This window comes from Stegostoma tigrinum, chromosome 9, assembly GCF_030684315.1.
Source record: "Stegostoma tigrinum isolate sSteTig4 chromosome 9, sSteTig4.hap1, whole genome shotgun sequence".
Taxonomy (NCBI): domain Eukaryota; kingdom Metazoa; phylum Chordata; class Chondrichthyes; order Orectolobiformes; family Stegostomatidae; genus Stegostoma; species Stegostoma tigrinum.
This window is the reverse complement of record NC_081362.1, coordinates 30,188,982-30,207,833: the sequence shown is the minus strand read 5'-3', so window position 1 is coordinate 30,207,833 and position 18,852 is coordinate 30,188,982. Positions and strand designations below refer to the sequence as shown.

The following is an 18,852-nucleotide window of genomic DNA, read 5'->3' as shown; positions in this document are numbered from 1 at the left end:
GGTATGTAACAGTGTTCTTTAATCAGCAAACATTGGCAGACTGCTTTATTTTCAAAATTTAAAGACAGGATATCTAAATAACTTGACAGCTTGAGAGTCCCATAGATGTTATGATCCTTTACAAGCATTAATGTCTACATTAAAAACTCTCCACTCAAACATTGCGCACAACATCCTTGTTCCATGAGGAAAGAGTTCAAACAGGCCTGCTGAGGCACATTTTTTTTCTTCCTGACGAAAATAGGATCTATTTGAACTGAAGGTGGGACTTATGGATCTAGATTCCTGATCCCACTTTGGATACTCTGTGGAGACTCTCTGAAAAGCTAAGCCTTTCTCAGAGCAGAATGACTGTTCTGTTTGCTACAATACATAGTCATCACATTATTTAATGTTTAAGCACTTTTTAACTATTATTTTACGTTTATTTGGAAAATACCTGAATAGTCATCCAAAACTCTCCATGATTACTAGTCTTATTTTATTTGCACTAAATTACTTACAGTTTAACATTGATCAAACTGAATATGTTTGCACATAATAGGCATATGTAGCTTGCTGCACAGAGTATCATATCTTGCTTCGGTTGCAATGAAGACTAAAAAGCAATTTTGTGCAAAGAACAAACATTTGAAATTTACACTTGATGCAGGAGTTTATAGATTCAGAGTCAAACAGCACAGAAACAGACCCTTTAGTCCAACTTATTCAAGTTTCCCAAACTAAATTGGTGTCATTTGCCTGTATTTGGCACTTTTCCCTCTAAACATTTCCCATTCATGTACCTGTCAGAATGCATTTTAAATATAGTAACCGTTCCTGCATCTACCACTTCCACTGGCAGTTCATTACAAAACCCCCTGGACAATAATATTCCATAATTTCTCATTTTAAACCCAAAGATTCTTTTCCTCTGCTTCCTTCAAAGTCTCTGATTTAAATAAAGATGTTCAGAGAGCTCCAGGCATGGGGAAATTGCCCAGCAGTAATTTCAACTTCCCAACCAATTCCTCCAGAGTCTGCTTTCATGGAGTTCTTGTGGCTAGAAAATACCAGATCAATTTTAGTCAACAATATGAATTAAGTAAGTGTCCATCTCAGGCAGAAATCTAACAAATTCACTTTTTCAAGCTACCTCAGTTTATAAAATTTAAATATTACGTTTCTTTGTACGGTTCAATGAAAAGTCTAGTTTTGTAAAGTACACTAATCATGAATTTTTTTCGAAATTTACATACTTTCTGTAGTATTTAATGGTTCAATCATAATGTGTTTGGCTACAGAAGTTCAGTAATTGTCCTATGCTCTCTGTGCTTAATTGGTTAAACCTGGATGTTGAATCAGAGAAATACTGGCACAGAGAATAATAGAATCTGAGCTGGGATAAGCACAAGTACATATATTTTGGTCTTAGTTTTGCAGAATTGATGAGACTCTAGAAATGTTCAGATATGGTCACTCAAGCCTAATTCTGGGATTCCTGGCCCCATTTGAATTTTCATCAAGGCCGGTTAAGGAGATAAGCTGCTGTAGATCAAAAACCTGTATCTGGCACTTCTGAGATAGTAGGAATTGCAGATGCTGGAGCATCTGAGATAACAAGATGTACAGCTGGATGAACACAGCAGGCCAAGCGGCATCAGAAAAGCAGGAAGGCTGACATTTCAGGCCTAGACACCTTTTTTTTCCCTGAAGAAGGGTCAGCCCTCCTGCTCCTCTGATGGTGCTTGGCCTGCTGTGTTCATCCAGCTCTACACCTTGTTATCTGGCACTCTGACCTACTGGCATCATTACGGAGATAACCATCTTCTAGACCCTCCCACAATTATTACGGTTGTAGGCCAGCTTTTCAAAGTGACTCATTGTGCATTCCTGGCTGAGAGTCAAGACATCCAGCAATCTGTTCTAACAGCTTCATTCAAGTGAAAACATTGCTTGATTGACAGCACTTTGTGATCTAATTGCATAATTTATGTACAAAAGGGCGGCACGGTGGTTCAGTGGTTAGCACTGCAGCCTCACAGCACCAGTGACCCAGGTTCGATTCCAGCCTCGGGCGACTGCCTGTGTGGAGTTTGCACATTCTCCCCGTGTCTGCATGGGTCTCCTCCGGGTGCTCCGGTTTCCTCCCACAGTCCAAAGATGTGCAGGCTAGGTGGATCGGCCATGCCAAATTGCCTGTAGTGTTCAGGGGTATGTGGGTTATAGGGGGATGGATCTCGGTGGGATGCTGCAAGTGGCGGTGTGGACTTGTTGGGCCAAAGGGCCTGTTTCCACACTGTAGGGAATCTAAAAGATAAAGAAGTGTTGAATGCTTATTATTTCTACTATGGAGACTGTACAGATATGATGGTTAATATTTTTACAGGATTGATGTAAAAGCAGGTTTAAGAAGGCAAAATGTTAGAATGCATGTTTATTTTTCAAAAAGGTTTTCCCACACGTCCTATTGTTACAATAGAGTTCTTTGGTGCTGAATACTGGCTTAATGGAAATGAAAGTGTCATATTTAGTCACGAAATGTCTAAAAGGACACGAGGATTGGTGAGGACAATGAGGTGCCAAGAGTGGCAGAGATGGAGCATGGCGACTTTGTGACGTGAGGATTCGAGGGCTGACTTCTGTTTTACTGCTATTGTTATAGCTGGAATGAAGTTGCACAGCACCAGGTCTTTAAGCAGCCTTCTTGACACTCAGTGCCAATGACTACCTCCAAACATTTTCTCTAGTTATCATCCAGAGTGAAAACCGAAATATCTGGGCCATTTTTCTGGCCAGTCATATTTGCAGAGTCACGATTTTTCCTTACTCTGTGCTCCAGGTTTGGCCCATTGTGATTACAGTAATATTTTAAAATCACTGTGAATAAACCTCTACAAGCAAGATGGTCTTCACCTGAACCAGAGGGGTACCGATATCCTGGGGGGGAAATTTGCTAAGGTTGTTCGGGTGGGTTTAAACTAATTCAGCAGGGGGATGGGCACCAAAATCGTAGTTCGACTATAGAAAAGGTTGAGAGTAGGGTGGTCCGAAATAAAGTTTCAGGGAAGCAAGATGGCACCGGCAAGCAAGAAGTTGGATTGAAGTGTGTCTACTTCAATGCCAGGAGCGTCCGGATTAAGGTTAGTGAACTTGCAGCATGGGTTAGTACCTGGGACTTCGATGTTGTGGCCATTTCGGAGACATGGATAGAGCAGGGACAGGAATGGTTGTTGCAGGTTCTGGGATTTAGATGTTTCAGTAAGAACAGAGAAGATGGTAAAAGGGGCGGAGGTGTGGCATTGTTGGTCAAGGACAGTATTACAGTTGCAGAAAGGATGTTTGGGGACTCGTCAACTGAGGTAGTATGGGCTGAGGTTAGAAACAGGAAAGGAGAGGTCACCCTGTTGGGAGTTTTCTATAGGCCTCCGAATAGTTCCAGAGATGTAGAGGAAAGGATAGCAAAGATGATTCTCAATAGGAGTGAGAGAGACAGGGTAGTTGTCATGGGGGACTTCAACTTTCCAAATATTGACTGGGAACACTATAGTTTGAGTACTATAGATGGGTCAGTTTTTGTCCAGAGTGTGCAGGAGGGCTTCCTGACACAGTATGTAGATAGGCCAACAAGGGGCGAAGCCACATTGGATTTGGTACTTGGTAATGAGCCCGGCCAGGTGTTAGATTTGGAAGTAGGTGAGCACTTTGGTGATAGCGATCACAATTCTGTTATGTTTACTTTAGTGATGGAAAGGGATAGGTGTATACCACTGGGCAAGAGTTATAGCTGGGGGAAAGGCAATTACGATGAGATTAGGCAAGATTTAGGGAGCATAGGATGGGGAAGGAAACTACAGGGGATGGGCACATTAGAAATGTGGAGCTTATTCAAGGAAAAGCTGCTGTGTGTCCTAGAAAAATATGTACCTGTCAGGCAGGGAGGAAGCTGTAGAGTGCAGGAGCCGTGGTTTACGAAGGAGGTGGAATCTCTGGTCAAGAGGAAGAAGACGGCTTATGTTAGGATGAGATGTGAAGGCTCAGTTAGGGCACTTGAGGGCTATGAGGTAGCCAGGAAAGACCTAAAGAGAGAGCTCAGAAGAGCCAGGAGGAGACATGAGAAGTTGATGGCGGGTGGGATCAGGGTAAACCCTAAGGCTTTCTATAGGTATTTAAGGAATAAAAGAATGACGAAAGTAAGATTAGGCCCAATCAAGGATAGTAGTGGTAAGTTGTGTGTGGAGTCAGATGAGATAGGGGAAGCGCTAAATGAATATTTTTCAACAGTATTCACTCTACAAAACGACAATGTTGTGGAGCAGAATACTGAGATACAGGCTAGTTGACTAGGAGAGATTGAGGTTTACAAGGAAGAGGCATTAGAAATCCTTCAGAAGGTGAAGATAGGTAAGTCCCTTGGGCCGGATGGGATTTATCCTCGGATCCTCTGGGAAGCCAGGGAGGAGATTGCCAAGCCTTTGGCATTGATCTTTAACTCGTCATTGTCTACAGGAATAGTGCCAGATGACTGGAGGATAGCAAATGTGGTTCCCCTGTTCAAGAAGGGGAGTAGAGACAACCCTGGTAATTATAGACCAGTGAGCCTTACCTCAGTTGTTGGTAAAGTGTTGGAAAAGGTTATAAGGGATAGGATTTATAATCATCTAGAAAAGAATAAATTGATTAGGGATAGTCAGCATGGTTTTGTGAAGGGTAGGTCGTGCCTCACAAACCTTATTGACTTCTTTGAGAAGGTGACCAAATAGGTAGATGAGAGTAAACCGGTTGGTGTGGTGTATATGGTTTTCAGCAAGGCATTCAATAAGGTTCCCCACAATAGGCTATTGTACAAAATGCGGAGGAATGGAATTGTGGGAGATATAGCAGTTTGGATCGGAAATTGGGTGCTGAAAGAAGACAGAGGGTGGTAGTTGATGGGAAATGTTCATCCTGGAGAACAGTTACTAGTGGTGTACCGCAAGGGTCGGTGTTGGGTCCACTTCTGTTTGTCATTTTTATAAATGACCTGGATGAGGGCATAGAAGGATGGGTTAGTAAATGTGCAGATGACACTAAGGTCGGTAGAGCAGTGGATAGTGACAAAGGATGCTGTAGGTTGCAGAGAGACATAGATAAGCTGCAGAGCTGGGCTGAGAGGTGGCAAATGGAGTTTAATGCAGACAAGTATGAGGTGATGCACTTTGGTAGGAGTAACCGGAAGGCAAAGTACAGGGCTAATGGTAAGATTCTTAGCAGTGTAGATGAGCAGAGAGATCTTGGTGTCCATGTACACAGATCCTTGAAAGTTGCCACCCAGGTTGACAGGGCTGTTAAGAAGGCATACAGTGTTTTAGCTTTTATTAATAGAGGGATCGAGTTCCGGAACCAAGAGGTTATGGTGAAGCTGTACAAAACTCTGGTGCGGCCGCACTTGGAGTATTGTGTACAGTTCTGGTCACCGCATTATAAGAAGGATGTGGAAGCTTTGGAAAGGGTGCAGAGGAGATTTACTAGGATGTTACCTGGTATGGAGGGAAGGTCTTACGAGGAAAGGCTGAGGGACCTGAGGCTGTTTTCATTAGAGAGAAGAAGGTTGAGAGGTGACTTAATTGAAACATATAAAATAATCAGAGGGTTAGATAGGGTAGATAGGGAGAGCCTTTTTCCTAGGATGGTGACGGCGAGCATGAGGGGGCATAGCTTTAAATTGAGGGGTGAAAGATATAGGACAGATGTCAGAGGTAGTTTCTTTACTCAGAGAGTAGTAAGGGAATGGAACGCTTTGCCTGCAATGATAGTAGATTCGCCAACTTTAGGTACATTTAAGTTGTCATTGGACGAGCATATGGATGTACATGGAATAGTGTAGGTTAGATGGGCTTGAGATCAGTATGACAGGTCGGCACAACATCGAGGGCCGAAGGGCCTGTACTGTGCTGTAATGTTCTATGTTCTATGTTAAACCTGTTTCACATCTAAGAACAAGCATCATTTCATGTTTCTTTGAAGAAATAAATCAAGTACATAAAATATATAACAATCTCATCAGTACATTATGCAATATATTACATCAAGCCCATTCCTCTGCCAGGGAGTTCAGGAACCAGAAGACACAGATTAAAGATAATTTGCTAACGAATCAGGGGTTATGTGTGAGTTTTCTAATGAAATGAGTCATTGTTCAATATTGCGAGTAGATTCAATAGTTATTTGCAAAATGGTATTGGATAAATGTTTGAATAACAATTACAGCTATTTGGCCTTTATCTGTACTGTATTATTCTATGAATTCATGAAATTACTAAAGTTAAATTCACATTCGACAGGCTTTCTACATCATTTTACAAGCATGCAGCAATCATTGTTCTGAATGGTCTGCGTTAAATTTATGCTTCAAGTTATATAAAATTTAATTGTGCTTTTTGGGCATGAATTTTCTAAATTACAGAAACCTCCCTTGGACCAGCCTGAAGATCCTAAACTCAAATGCATTTTAATCTTCTTATTTTCTGGTACAAATCACAGAACAAAATTTGGATTTATCTATGGCTCAATTAGTCATTTTCAAATGTATTCCATATGCTTTTCAACTCTGTACTATTCTTAATAAAGAAGTTTTCATTTGGCAATGCTGAGCCTGAGTATTCTGAAAGAAAATGCACATTTTGTCAAAGCTTTTCATCTTACTTTTCATCAGGACATTTTGCAAGAATACAAAATTCAAGGAAAAAATGTCTTTATACCAGATGAGCATCTCTGGGGAAAACTTAGAGTTAATGTTTTGAGTCCCGCAACAGATGCCGTCAGACCTGCTGAGCTTTTCCAGAAATTTCTATTTTTGTTTGTGTTTGTAATACCATTACATCTGAAGCCAGCTTTTCCTTCTCAAACTGCAGGGCGAGTTCTACCATATTATGGTCACTGCCTCCCTGGGGTTCCTTCACCTTAAGCACCCTGATCAAGTCTACCTTATCACCAAATTTAGAATTACTTGTTCCATTGTGGGCTCTATCACAAGCTGCTCCAGAAAAAAACATCTTGTAGATATGTGGAGAAAAATCAGAGTTAATGTTTTGAGTCCCGCAACAGTTGCTGTCAGACCTGCTAAACTTTTCCAGCAATTTCTGTTTTCGTTTCTGATTTACAGTATCTACAGTTCGTTTGGTTTTTATTTTGTAACTGTTACAATTGAGTGACGGTCTAACTACAAAGATATGAGGGAGGAGCTGGCCAAAGTTGATTGGAAAGGGACCCTATCAGGAAAGATGGTGGAGCACCAACGGTTTCTGAGGGTAATTTGGGAGACACAGCAGAAATGCATCCCAAGGAAGAAGAAATATGCTAACAGGATAAAGCAACCATAGCTGACAAGGGAAGTCAGAGACAGCAGAAAAACGGTCGAAAAAGCATAAGATATGGTGAAGGTGAGTGGGAAGCTTCCATAAACTTGCAGATGATATCTGAAAAATTAGTGAGGGGGAGAAGATGAAATATGACAATAAGCTAGCTAGTAATATAAAAAAATGATTGCACAAGTTTTAGAGATAGTAAGAACTGCAGGCGGAGAATCTGAGATAACAAGGTGTAGAGCTGGATGAACACAGCAAGTCAGGCAGCAGAGGAGCAGGAAGGCTAACGTTTCGGGCCTAGACCTTTCTTCATTTCTGAAGAGTGGAGATTGAATCGGTGGAAATTGAAATGGCAAAGGAATTGAATTGATACTTTGCATCGGTTTTCACAGTGGAACATACCAACAGCATGCCAGACCTTCAAGACAGTTAAGGGGCAAAGGTGAATGTAATATTGACGTACATCGGTTGTCTCAAACTTCCAAACTGTCACCCTCTGAACATAGGATGGACAAAGAAAATGGGAGAGGTGTGGAGTAGCCTTACTGATTAGAATCAAAATTACTTCAATGGTGAACGTGAGCATAACAAGGTGATATATCATAATTCATGTCAATTATGAACTTTTAATATAACTCCATAAATCATGTCTATTAATTCATTAACCCATTAGTTTGTGGTTATAATATTAACTGCATATTTCTGTGTACTAGCCAGGCCCCATTCAAACTAATTCAGGGGCTCACTATCATATCAGGTTACAACCACTTTAAATTGCAGTTACACCTCAATTGGAAGTGCAGTCATCCATAGCATGCAATATAGACAACCCCATTTAACCAACTTTTCATTCAAAAGGTGCAGTCAGGCACAACAGCTAATAAAACTGCACAGACACCACAGGATGAAACCTTTTTGCACTCCCACACCAAAAATAGTGTTTGATATTAAAATCCAACTGTGAATAGGTGCTATTACCAAGCCATTTATCTTCTCCCTCCAGCTAGAGTCGCTCCAGGTATCAGTCAATGATGATAATTGGATTAGCCCTCTTCCTTTAAAGTAAAATGTTACCTCTCTGCAGACTTTTCCTGTATATTTTGTAACAGGTACTTGTCCCAAGTTTTTAAATCAATATGTATATAAAACTTTACTCCACTAGTAAAACTTGACACATGTAATGCAGCGTACGTAAGCAACCTTTAACCTACTAATAAAACTCACTGTGCTGTGTCCGAGTGAAAGCATGAGTGAAAGCAGTCCCACAGATGGATACAACCGTGAAACAAACTAAACAAGCAATAGTAAATAAAAGCCACAAACTTTTGGGAACTCAGACTTATTAAAAAAAAAGATGCCTTTTACTAACTTTAAAATTCTAACTTTGAAAATAACAAGCCTAACATTTTTTGAATTGTGCAAGGTCAAACAAGGCAGATACTCTAATCTCATTAAAATAACCATTTAACGCTCAACAATAATTGTTGACATTTAGCACATGTTTAAACCATCTCTGATTTCCTGCAAGATAATAAAATGTGAGGCTGGATGAACACAGCAGGCCCAGCAGCATCTCAGGAGCACAAAAGCTGACGTTTCGGGCCTAGACCCTTCATCAGAGAGGGGGATAGGGTGAGGGTTCTGGAATAAATAGGGAAAGAGGGGGAGGCACACCGAAGGTGGAGAGAAAAGAAGATAGGTGGAGAGGAGAGTATAGGTGGGGAGGTAGGGAGGGGATAGGTCAGTCCAGGGAAAACGGACGGGTCAAGGAGGTGGGATGAGGTTAGTAGGTAGGAGATGGAGGTGGGGCTAGGGGTGGGAGGAAGGGATGGGTGAGAGGAAGAACAGGTTAGGGAGGCAGATTATCACTGATTTCCTGCAAAACAGCTTTTGTACAATATCTACTGCTTAACGGTCAAGTGTTAGAATGTTATGCTTGACTTCTGTATACAAACGGCTGCTTTTGAGCTATGGTTCTGGGATTCTATTTCACCTTGTATTGTGCTGCTGTGAATTAACAATAAGAGGCAGTAAGAATTGCCAATGCTGGAGTCTGAGACCACACAGTGTGGAGCTGGAGGAACACAAGCAGCATCCGAGGAGCAGGAAAGCTGACATTTCCGTTTGGAACCCTTCTTCAGAAATGGGGGAGGGGAAGGGGTCTCTGAAATAAACAGGGGTGGGGTGGTGACAGCAGGTAGATAGTGGAGTGGATTGATGGGAGAGAGGACAAAAACAGGTTAAGCAGGCAAGAATGAGTGAGTAAAGGTGAGTGTAGCTCGGTGTTGGTGGGGATTGGTCAGTGAGGTGGGAGGAGCAGATAGGTGGGAGAGAAGAAGGAGGTCAAGGAGGCGGTGTTGAGGGGGGTGCTGGTCTTGGGATGAGATCAGGGGTGGGGAGATTTTGAAGATAGTAAAGTCCACCTTGAAACCAATGGGTTGTAGGCTTCCAAGGCAGTATAAGATGCTGTTCCTCCTGTTTCCTGGTGGCATCGTTGTGACACTGGAGGAGGCCCAGGATGGACTTGTCATCCAGGGAGTAGGAGGGGGAAGTTGAATTGGTGCGTGACTGGGAGGTGTCGTTTGTCGCGAACCAAGTGTAGGTGTTCTCCAAAGCGGTCTCCGAGTCTCCACTTGGTCTCACCGATGTAAAGATAGCCAAAATGTGGAAGTGTCAGGACAGTGGAACATGCATGTACAAGAATAGTAAGAATTTGGTTGTGTGAGAACAGTCAGAAAGTTGGTGAATAAGTAATGACAATATATGTGTTAGAAAATTCAGAATATGCATGTGTAGGAGCAGTGGGTGGTTGTCATAGAGTCAAAGGTTTACAATGCAGAAAAAGAACCTTCGGCTATTAAGTCTATACTGGTCAAAAACAAGTACCTAACTATTCTAATCCCATTTTCCAGCAAGTGGCCCATAGCCTTGTATGCCTTGGGATTGTAACTGTACATCTAAATTTTTCTTAAATGTTACGAGGGTTTCTGCCTCTACATTCCTTATAGGCAATGAGTTCTCGATTTCCACTACACTTTGGATGAAAAACCTTTTCCTCTCATCCCCTCTAAATCTCCTGCCCTTTAGCTTAAATCTGTGGTCCCTGCACCAAGGGGAAACGTTTCTTCACATCAACTCTGTCTCAACCCCTCATAATTTTTTACAGTTCAATCATGTCCTCCCTCAGTCTCCTCTTCTGCAAGGAAAACAACTCCAGCCTTTTCAATCTCTTCTTCGTAACTACCAACTGTCATCCACAATCATACTAAGAACATGAATGGAATTATTAAGGAGGTTTCAGCTGAAAGATTTTGAATGGTTAGGAGTTAAACTAGAAAGAGTGCAGAAAAAAATTACTAGAATGCCACCTGACCTGAAAGGATTGAGTTATAAGGAAAGGTTGGATAGGCTGGGGCCCGTTTTCCCTGGAGTGTACAGGCTAAGGGGTGATCTTGTAAAGGTCTACCAAATCATGACTGGCATACATAAGTTAGACAGCCAACAGCTTTTCTTCATAGTAGGCAAGCCTAAAACTAGAGAGCATAAGTTTAAGGTGAGAGGAGAGATATACAAAATGGTCCAGAGGGCAATTTTTTCCACACAGGATGATGCATGTGTGCAACGGGCTGCCAGAGATAGTGGTCAAAATGAATACAATTTTGTCATTTAAGAAATATTTAGACAGGGACATGGATGGGATAGATATGGAGAGATATGGACCAAATGCATGCAAACGGAACTAGTTTAATAGTGAAAACTGGGCAGCATGGGCAAGTTGGGATGAAGGGCTTGGTTCCATGCTGTAGATCTCTATGACTGTATGACTAAACTAAAAAGCAGAACCTCCATGGGGATAATCAGCTTATAGCTGAGCCATGGTTAAATTGGCATAGGGTAAAGTCAAGGAGTTATATGTGTGGCTTAAAGATTGGTGTAAGGGGAATGGCTTTCATTTCATAATGGCAGCAATGCTGGATGGAAAGGCAGCTGTTCTAGTCTGATGGGCTTCACTTCAGCCATGCTGGAACAAGTGTCTTGGCGAGCTGAATAACTAGGGCTGTGGAGAGAATGAAACTATTTAGAGAAAGGAAGGAAGGTGAAGAAGGGGTGAAATATAGGTCAATGGGTATAAGGTTTTCGCTATTACAGAGACATGACTACAAGGAGATCAAAGCTGGGAACTAAATATTCAAAGCTATGCGACCTTTTGAATAGAAAGGCAAGAAGGGAAGGTTGGTGAGCAATTTTGTTAGTATAAAATGGAATGAGTACATTAAATGTACAATAAGTAAAGTTACATCTAGGGAAGGAGGAGGATTCTAGAAAGGGGATACGCTGATGGTGGTTAATGAAACGAGGATAATATCAAACTGAAAGGAAAACGCATACTATGTTGCAAAGATTAGTAGCCAATAAGAGGATTGGGATAGCTTCAGAATGAGATAGTATTAGGTCTAAAGAGAAAACCTATAAAATTGCCGGAAAAAGCAGCAAACCTGCAGATTGGGTGAAAATTTTAAAATCAGCAAAGAGGTCAAAAGGTTTGATCAAGCGGAGGGAAATAGAATATGAGAGTAAAATTACATGGAGCATAGAAACTGACTGAAAAAGCTTCCATAAATACATCAAGAGAAAGTGATTAGTAAGAACAAATGTTGATTCCTTACACTAAGAAACTGGGAAAATTTTAATGGGGAAGAAAGAAATGACAGGTTGCATGCTTTGGTCTGTCTTCACAAAAAAAAAGCACAAACATCCCCCTAGAAATGTTAGGGAATGAAGGGCTTAGTGAAAGGGCAGATTGAAGAAAATTAGTAGAAGTAAATAAAAAGTGACGCTAATGAAATTAATATAGTTAAAGGAGGACAAATCATCAGGGCCTGATAATCTACATCCCAGCACACAAAAGTGAGTGGCCTGAGAAATATTGGATGCTTTGCTGGCCATCTTCCAAAAATCTGCAGACTCTGGAGCAGTTCTTACAGATTGGAAGGTGGCTGATGTAGCCCTACTATTTAAAAAGAGAGAAAGAAGAAAAATCAGAATGACACATCAGTTAGCCTAGTCAGTAGTGGGTAATACACTAGAGTCAATTATAAAACACATGGCAATGGAACACTTTGAAAACATTAATGGAATTAGATAAAGTCAGAATGTGTTTATGAAAAGGAAATCATGCTTAACTAATCTGGACATTTTTGAGGATGTCACTTTTTGTTATTCACTCCTGGGATGGCGGGTGTCACTGGCTAGATAACATTTATTGCCTGTCCCTTGTTGACCTTGAGAAGGTGTTGGTGAGTGGTCTTCATAAGCCACTGCAGTCCATTTACTATATGTAGATCCACAATGTACTTCAGGAGGTAATCCACAATTTTGACCCATTGATAGTAAAGAAATGGCAATATATTTTCAAGTCATGATGAGGAGTGACTTGGAAGGGAACTTGCAGATGGTAGCGTTCCCAAGGATCTGCTGCCCTTGACCTTATAGATGGAAGTGATCTTTGGTTTGGAAGGTGCTGTCTAAGGATCTTTGGTGAATTTCTGCAGTGCATCTTATGGAGTTTGCTGCTGTTGAACATTGGTGGTGGAGGTCATGGATGCTTATGAATTGGGTGCCAGTCAAGTGGTCTGTTGTGTCCTGGATGGTGTCAAGCTTCATGAGTATTGCTGAAGCCACACCCATCCAGGCAATTGGGGATTTTTGCATCACACTCTTGACTTGTGCCTTGTAGATAATGGATAGGCTTTTGGCCAGTCAGTAGATGAGTCATTCGCACAGCATTCCTAGCCTCTGACCTGTTTTTTTAGCCACTGTATTTACATGATAAGTCCAGCTGAGTTTCTGGTCAATGGTATGTTGATAGCAGAGGATTCAGTGATGGTAACACCATTTAAGGTCAGGCCACAGTAGTCATATTATCTATTATTGGAGATGGTCTTTGCCTGGCATTTGTCTGATGTCACTGTTCCTTGCCACTTGTCAGCCCAGGCCTAGATATTGTTGAGATAGTGATGCATTTGGACACACAAATTCCCCTCCCCTCCCTTGTCCGCCTTCCCTCCGGGATGCCCTGGTCCACTCTTCCTTCAGCCCCAACACCTCGCCCCCAACAGCCCCACAGTACCTTTCCCTGAAACTGGTGATGGTGCAACACCTGCCCATTTACTTCCTCCCTCCCCACCATCCAAGGATGTAAACATACCTTCCACATGAAGCAACATTTCACTTTCACTTCCCAGAATCTAGTCTAATGCATTCACTGCTCATAGCATGGTCTCCTCGACACTGGAGAGATGAAGCGTAGACTGGGCGACAGCCTTGCAGAACATGTATGTTCTGCTTGCAAAAAAGACCCTGAGCTACCCGTTGCCTAACACTTTAACGCACCACCCTGTTCTCTGGCCAACATCTCCGTCCCTGGCTTGCTGCAGCGTTCCAGCAAAGCTCAACAACTCATTTTCCGCTTGGGCAGCCTGCAGCCCTCCAGACTCAATATCGAGTTCAATAATTTTAGGGCCTAAACTCTCCCATGTCCTAGACCCCTACCCCACACACTATGCCTTGTTATTACATAGTCTGCCATTACACACTAACTATTGTTAGTCATTAACAGTCTCCATTAACAACTAAGCACGCTCCTAGCCAAATCGTTATCAACTACTCTATCCAACTGCCCTTCTCCTTCTTTGGGCTCTATCCCCCTCCCTATTTTCTGCATATAAACCAACATTTTAGCAACTACCGTCAGTTCTGAGAAAGGGTTACCAGACCCGAAACATTAACTGACATTTTCTTCACAGATGCTGACAGATCTGCTGAATTTTCCAGCAACTTCTGTTTGTGTTCCTGGTTTACTGCATCCGTTGCTCTTTCAGTTTCTATTTTTTATTTTGCATTTGAACATGGACTGCTTCAGTTTCTTAGGAGTTGTTAATGGAGCTGAACATTGAGTAATCATCGGCAAACATCATCACTTCTGATTGTTACGGTCGAGGGAAGGTCATTGATGTAGCAACTGAAGATGGCTGAGCCCAAGACACCACCAGGGGTGGTACAGTGGCTCAGTGCTAGCACTGCTGCCTCAAAGCATCAGGTTCAATCCCAGCCTTGGGTGACTGTCTATATAGAGTTTGCACATTCTCCCTGTGTCTCCATGTGTTTCTTCTGGGTGCCCTGGTTTTCTCCCTGCAGGTTAGGTGGATTAGCCAAACTAAATTGCCCATAGTGTCCAGAGATGTGTAAATAAGGTGGATTAGCCATGGGAAATGCAAGGTTACAGGGATAGGGTAAAGGGTGTGTGCCTGGGTGGGATGCTCTTCAATTAGTGTGGGCCAATTAGCCTGTTTCCAAACTGTGGGGATTCTATTGTATTCTCACCCTAAGGAACTCCTGCAGAGATGTCCTGGAGCTGAGATGACTGACCTTCAACAACCACCATCTTTTTCTTGTGTGCCAGATGTGAATTCAACCAGTGGAGAATTTGCCCCCTGATGTCCAGTGAACAAAGAAAAAAAGAAAATTACAGTACAGTAACAGGCCCTTTGGCCCTCCAAACCTGCACTGACATGCTGTCCATCACAACTAAAGCCCCTACCTTTCCAGGGACTGTATCCGTCTATTCTCATCCTATTCATGTAGTTGTCAAGACACCCTTGAAATGTGACTTATAGTATCTGCTTCCACTACCTCCTCCAGCAGCGAGCTCCCGGCACCCATCACCCTGCGTAAAAAAAAACTTGTCTTATACATTGCATTTAAACCTTGCCCCTCGCATCTTAAACCCATGGCCCCTGGTAACTGACTCTTCCACCCTAGGAAAAAGCTTCTGACTGTCCAGTCTATCCATGCCCTTTATAATCTTGTAAACCTCTATCAGGTCATCTATCAACCTCCATCATTCCAGTGAGAACAACCCTCCTCATGGCTAATGTGCTCCATGTCAGGCAACATAAATATTTTCTGCACCCTCTCCAAAGCACCACATCCTTCTGGTAGTTTGGCAACCAGAATTGAACATAATATTCCAAATGTGGCCTAACTAAGGTTCTATAAAGCTTCATCATTGCCTCACAATTTTTAAACTCAATGCCCCGCCGATGAAGGCAAGCATACCATATGCTTGTTGACTACCTTTGCCACCTGTGTTGCCACTTTGTGACCCACGTACTTGTACACCCAGATACCTCTGCCTATCACTACTCTTAAGGGTTCTGCCATTTATTGTATATTTTCCATCTGAATTAGCCCTTCCAAAATGTATTACCTCTCATTTTTCCCAATTAAATTCCATCTGCCATCTCTCTACCCTAGCAACCAACCAATCTATATCCAGTTGTAACCTCTGACCGTCCTCATTGCTATCCGCAATTCCATCAACCTTTGTGTCATTGGCAAAATTACTAATCAGAGAAGTTAGTTACATTCTCCTCCAAATAATACATATATATATATTACAAACAGTCCCCACACTGATCCCTGAAGAATGCTGCTAGTCACAGCCCTCCATTCAGAAATGTACCCTTCCACTGCTACTCTCTGTCATCTGTGACCAAGCCAGTTTTTTTTAAAATCCATCTTGCAAGCTCACCTCTGACTCTGTGCGACTTTACCTTCTGTATCAGCCTGCCATGAGGGACCTTGTCAAAGGCCTTATGAAGTCCATGTCGACAACATCCACTGCCCTATCCTCATTGATCTTCATCACTTCCTCTAAAAACTCAACTAAATTGGTGAGACACAACCTCCCCTTCACAAAACCATGTTGCCTCTCGCTAATATGCTCACTGATTTCCAGGTGGGAGTAATTCCTGTCTCAAAGAATCTTCTCCAATAATTTCCCTACCCCTGATGTAAGGCTCACATGCCTGTAATTAACTGAATTATCCGTGCCACTATTCTTAAACAAAAGTAACAACATTGGCTATTCTCCAGTCCTCTGGGACTTCCCCTGTAGCCAGTGAGAACACAAAGATTTCAATCAAGGCACCAGAAATTTCCTCCCTTGCCTCTCAGTATTCTGGGATATATCCCATCAGGTCCTAGGCACTTGTCTTACCTGAATCTTTTTTCAGGACTCTCAATACCTCCACCCTTGTGATCTCAAAATGACCCAAACTATCTACAGACTCTTCCCGAGACTCATCATCCACGAAGTCCTTCTTTCTGGTGAATACTGACACAAAATGCTCACTTTATACCTTACCCATTTCCTCTGGCTCCACACATAAATTCCCTTCCCTGTCCTTGAGTGAGCAAATCCTCTGCCTGGCCACCCTCTTGATCTTTATATATGTATAAAAAGCCTTGGAGCTTTCCTTAATCCTGTTGGCCAATGACTTTTCATGACCCCTTTTAGCCCTCCTGACTCCTTGCTTAAGTTTCTCTTGACTTTCCTCGTATTCTACCCTTGTTTTGTGCATTCCCAGCCTCGTAGCCTTGATAAATGCTTCCTTCTTCTTTCTGATTAGGCTCACTATCTCTCGTTATCCAAGGTACCCTAAACTTGCCATACTTACCCTTCATCCTTAAAGGAATGTGCTGGTCCTGAGCTCCCAGCAACTTATTCTTGAAAGCCTTCCACATTCCATGTGTTGACTTGCCCTCAAACATCTGCCTCCAATCTACATTCTTCAGTTCCTGCCTAATATTGTTGGAATTAGTCTTCCTCAATTTAGCACCTTCTTCCGACAACTATGCCTGTCTTTATTCATCAATACCTTAAAGATTACTGAGTTGTGATTACTGTTTCTAAGCTGCTCCCCTACTGTGACATCGACCATGTGGCCAGGCTCATTCCCCAATACCAGGTCCAGTATGGTCCGTTTCCCAATTGGACCATCTACATTCCGTTTCAAGAACTTCTCCTGGCTGCTCCTTACAAACTCTGTCCCAAGCACTAGGCAAGTCCCAGTCAATATATGGAAGTTAAAATCACCCATGGCAACAACCCTGTTACTTTTTCAACTTGATTCCAGTTTAGCTGGGCTCCTCGATTCCACACCTGAACAAATGTAGCCTTAATGTCAAGGGCTGTCACACTCACCTCAGCTCTGGGAGTCAACTCTTTTGTCAATGTTTGAACCATGGTTGTAATGAGGTCAGGAGCTGAGTGGCCCTGATAGAATACAAACTAGGCAACAGTGAGCAGATTATCATTGAGCAGTAGAATCGATAGAAGAGAACTAGTGAATGTGGTCTAGATGGATTTTAAGAAGGCTTTTAAAACATAGAATAGTACATCACAATACAGGCCCTTTCGGCCCACAATGTTGTGCCGAACTTTTACCCTAATCCTAAGGTCTACCTAATCTCCACACCTACCTTATACTATTATCCATATGCCTACCTAATAGCCGCTTAAATGCCCCTAATGAGGCCGACTCCACTACCCTTTCTGGCAATGCATTCCACGCCCCTACCACTCTGAGCAAAGCACCTACCTCTGATGTCTCCCTTTGTATATACCTCCACTCACTTTAAAACTACGTCCTCTCATAATAGCTACCTCCACCCTAGGAAAAAGTCTCTGGCTGCTCACTCTATCTATACCTCTGATCATTTTGTACACCTCTAGCAAGTCACCTCTCATCCTTTGTCATTCTAAAGGGAAAAGCCCAAGCGCTCTCAACCTTTCCTCCTAAGACCTTCCCTCCATTCCAGGCAACATCCTGGTAAACCTCCTCTGTACCTTTTCCAATGCCTCCACATCTTTCCTGTAATAAGGCTACCAGAACTGGAAACAATACTGCAGATGTGGCCGAACCAGGCTTTTGTGTAGCTGGAGCATAATTTCACAACTCTCGAACTCGATCTCTCTATTAATGAAATCTAACGCACCATAAGCCTTCTTAACAACTTTATCCACCTGGGTGGCAGCTTCCAGGGGACTGTGAACATGAACCCCAAGATCCCTCTGCTACTCCACACTGCCAAGAATCTCTGTTAACCCTGCATTCTGCTTTCAAGTTTGTCCTTCCAAAATGAATCACCTCACACTTTTCAGGGTTAAACGCCATCTGCCACTTCTTAGCCCAGCTTTGCATCCTTTGTAACCTAGACCAGCCCTCCGCACTGTCCACAACATGACCCACCTCCGTATTGTCCATGAACTTGCTAATCCACTCTTTCATCCAAATCATTTACAAAAATCACAAATAGAAAACAACCCAGAACAGATCCTTGTGGTACACCACTCGTAACTGAGCACCATATTGAATATTTTCCATCCACTACCACCCTTTGTCTTCTAAGGGTCAGCAAATTCCGAATCCAATCTGCCACATTTTTCCCCTATCCCATACCTCCTTACCTTCTGCGTCAGCCTACAATGGGGAACCTTATCAAACACCTTACTTAAATCCATGCATACCACATTCACTGCTCTACCTTCATCCACATGTTTGGTCACCTCTTCAAATAATTCAGTAAGGTTTGAGAGGCATGATCTACCCCTTACAAATCCATGCTGACTATCACAAATCAAACTGAGCCTTTCCAAGTGATCACAAATCCGATCTATTTG

General features: G+C 42.4%; 1 long non-coding RNA gene across 2 annotated transcripts in view; it reads right to left on the bottom strand.

Annotated features, from left to right (window-relative positions):
- Positions 1–511: 511 nt before the first annotated feature.
- Positions 512–18,852, bottom strand: part of LOC125454600 (uncharacterized) — a 40,750-nt gene continuing 22,409 nt past the window's right edge. Inside the window, exon 3 of one of the 2 annotated variants that reach the window (XR_009446196.1) lies at positions 512–2,289. This is a non-coding gene — a long non-coding RNA (uncharacterized LOC125454600). Of the gene's footprint in view, positions 2,290–14,968; positions 15,052–18,852 lie in introns of those variants that run through there. The other variant, XR_009446197.1, reaches the window with a different exon arrangement.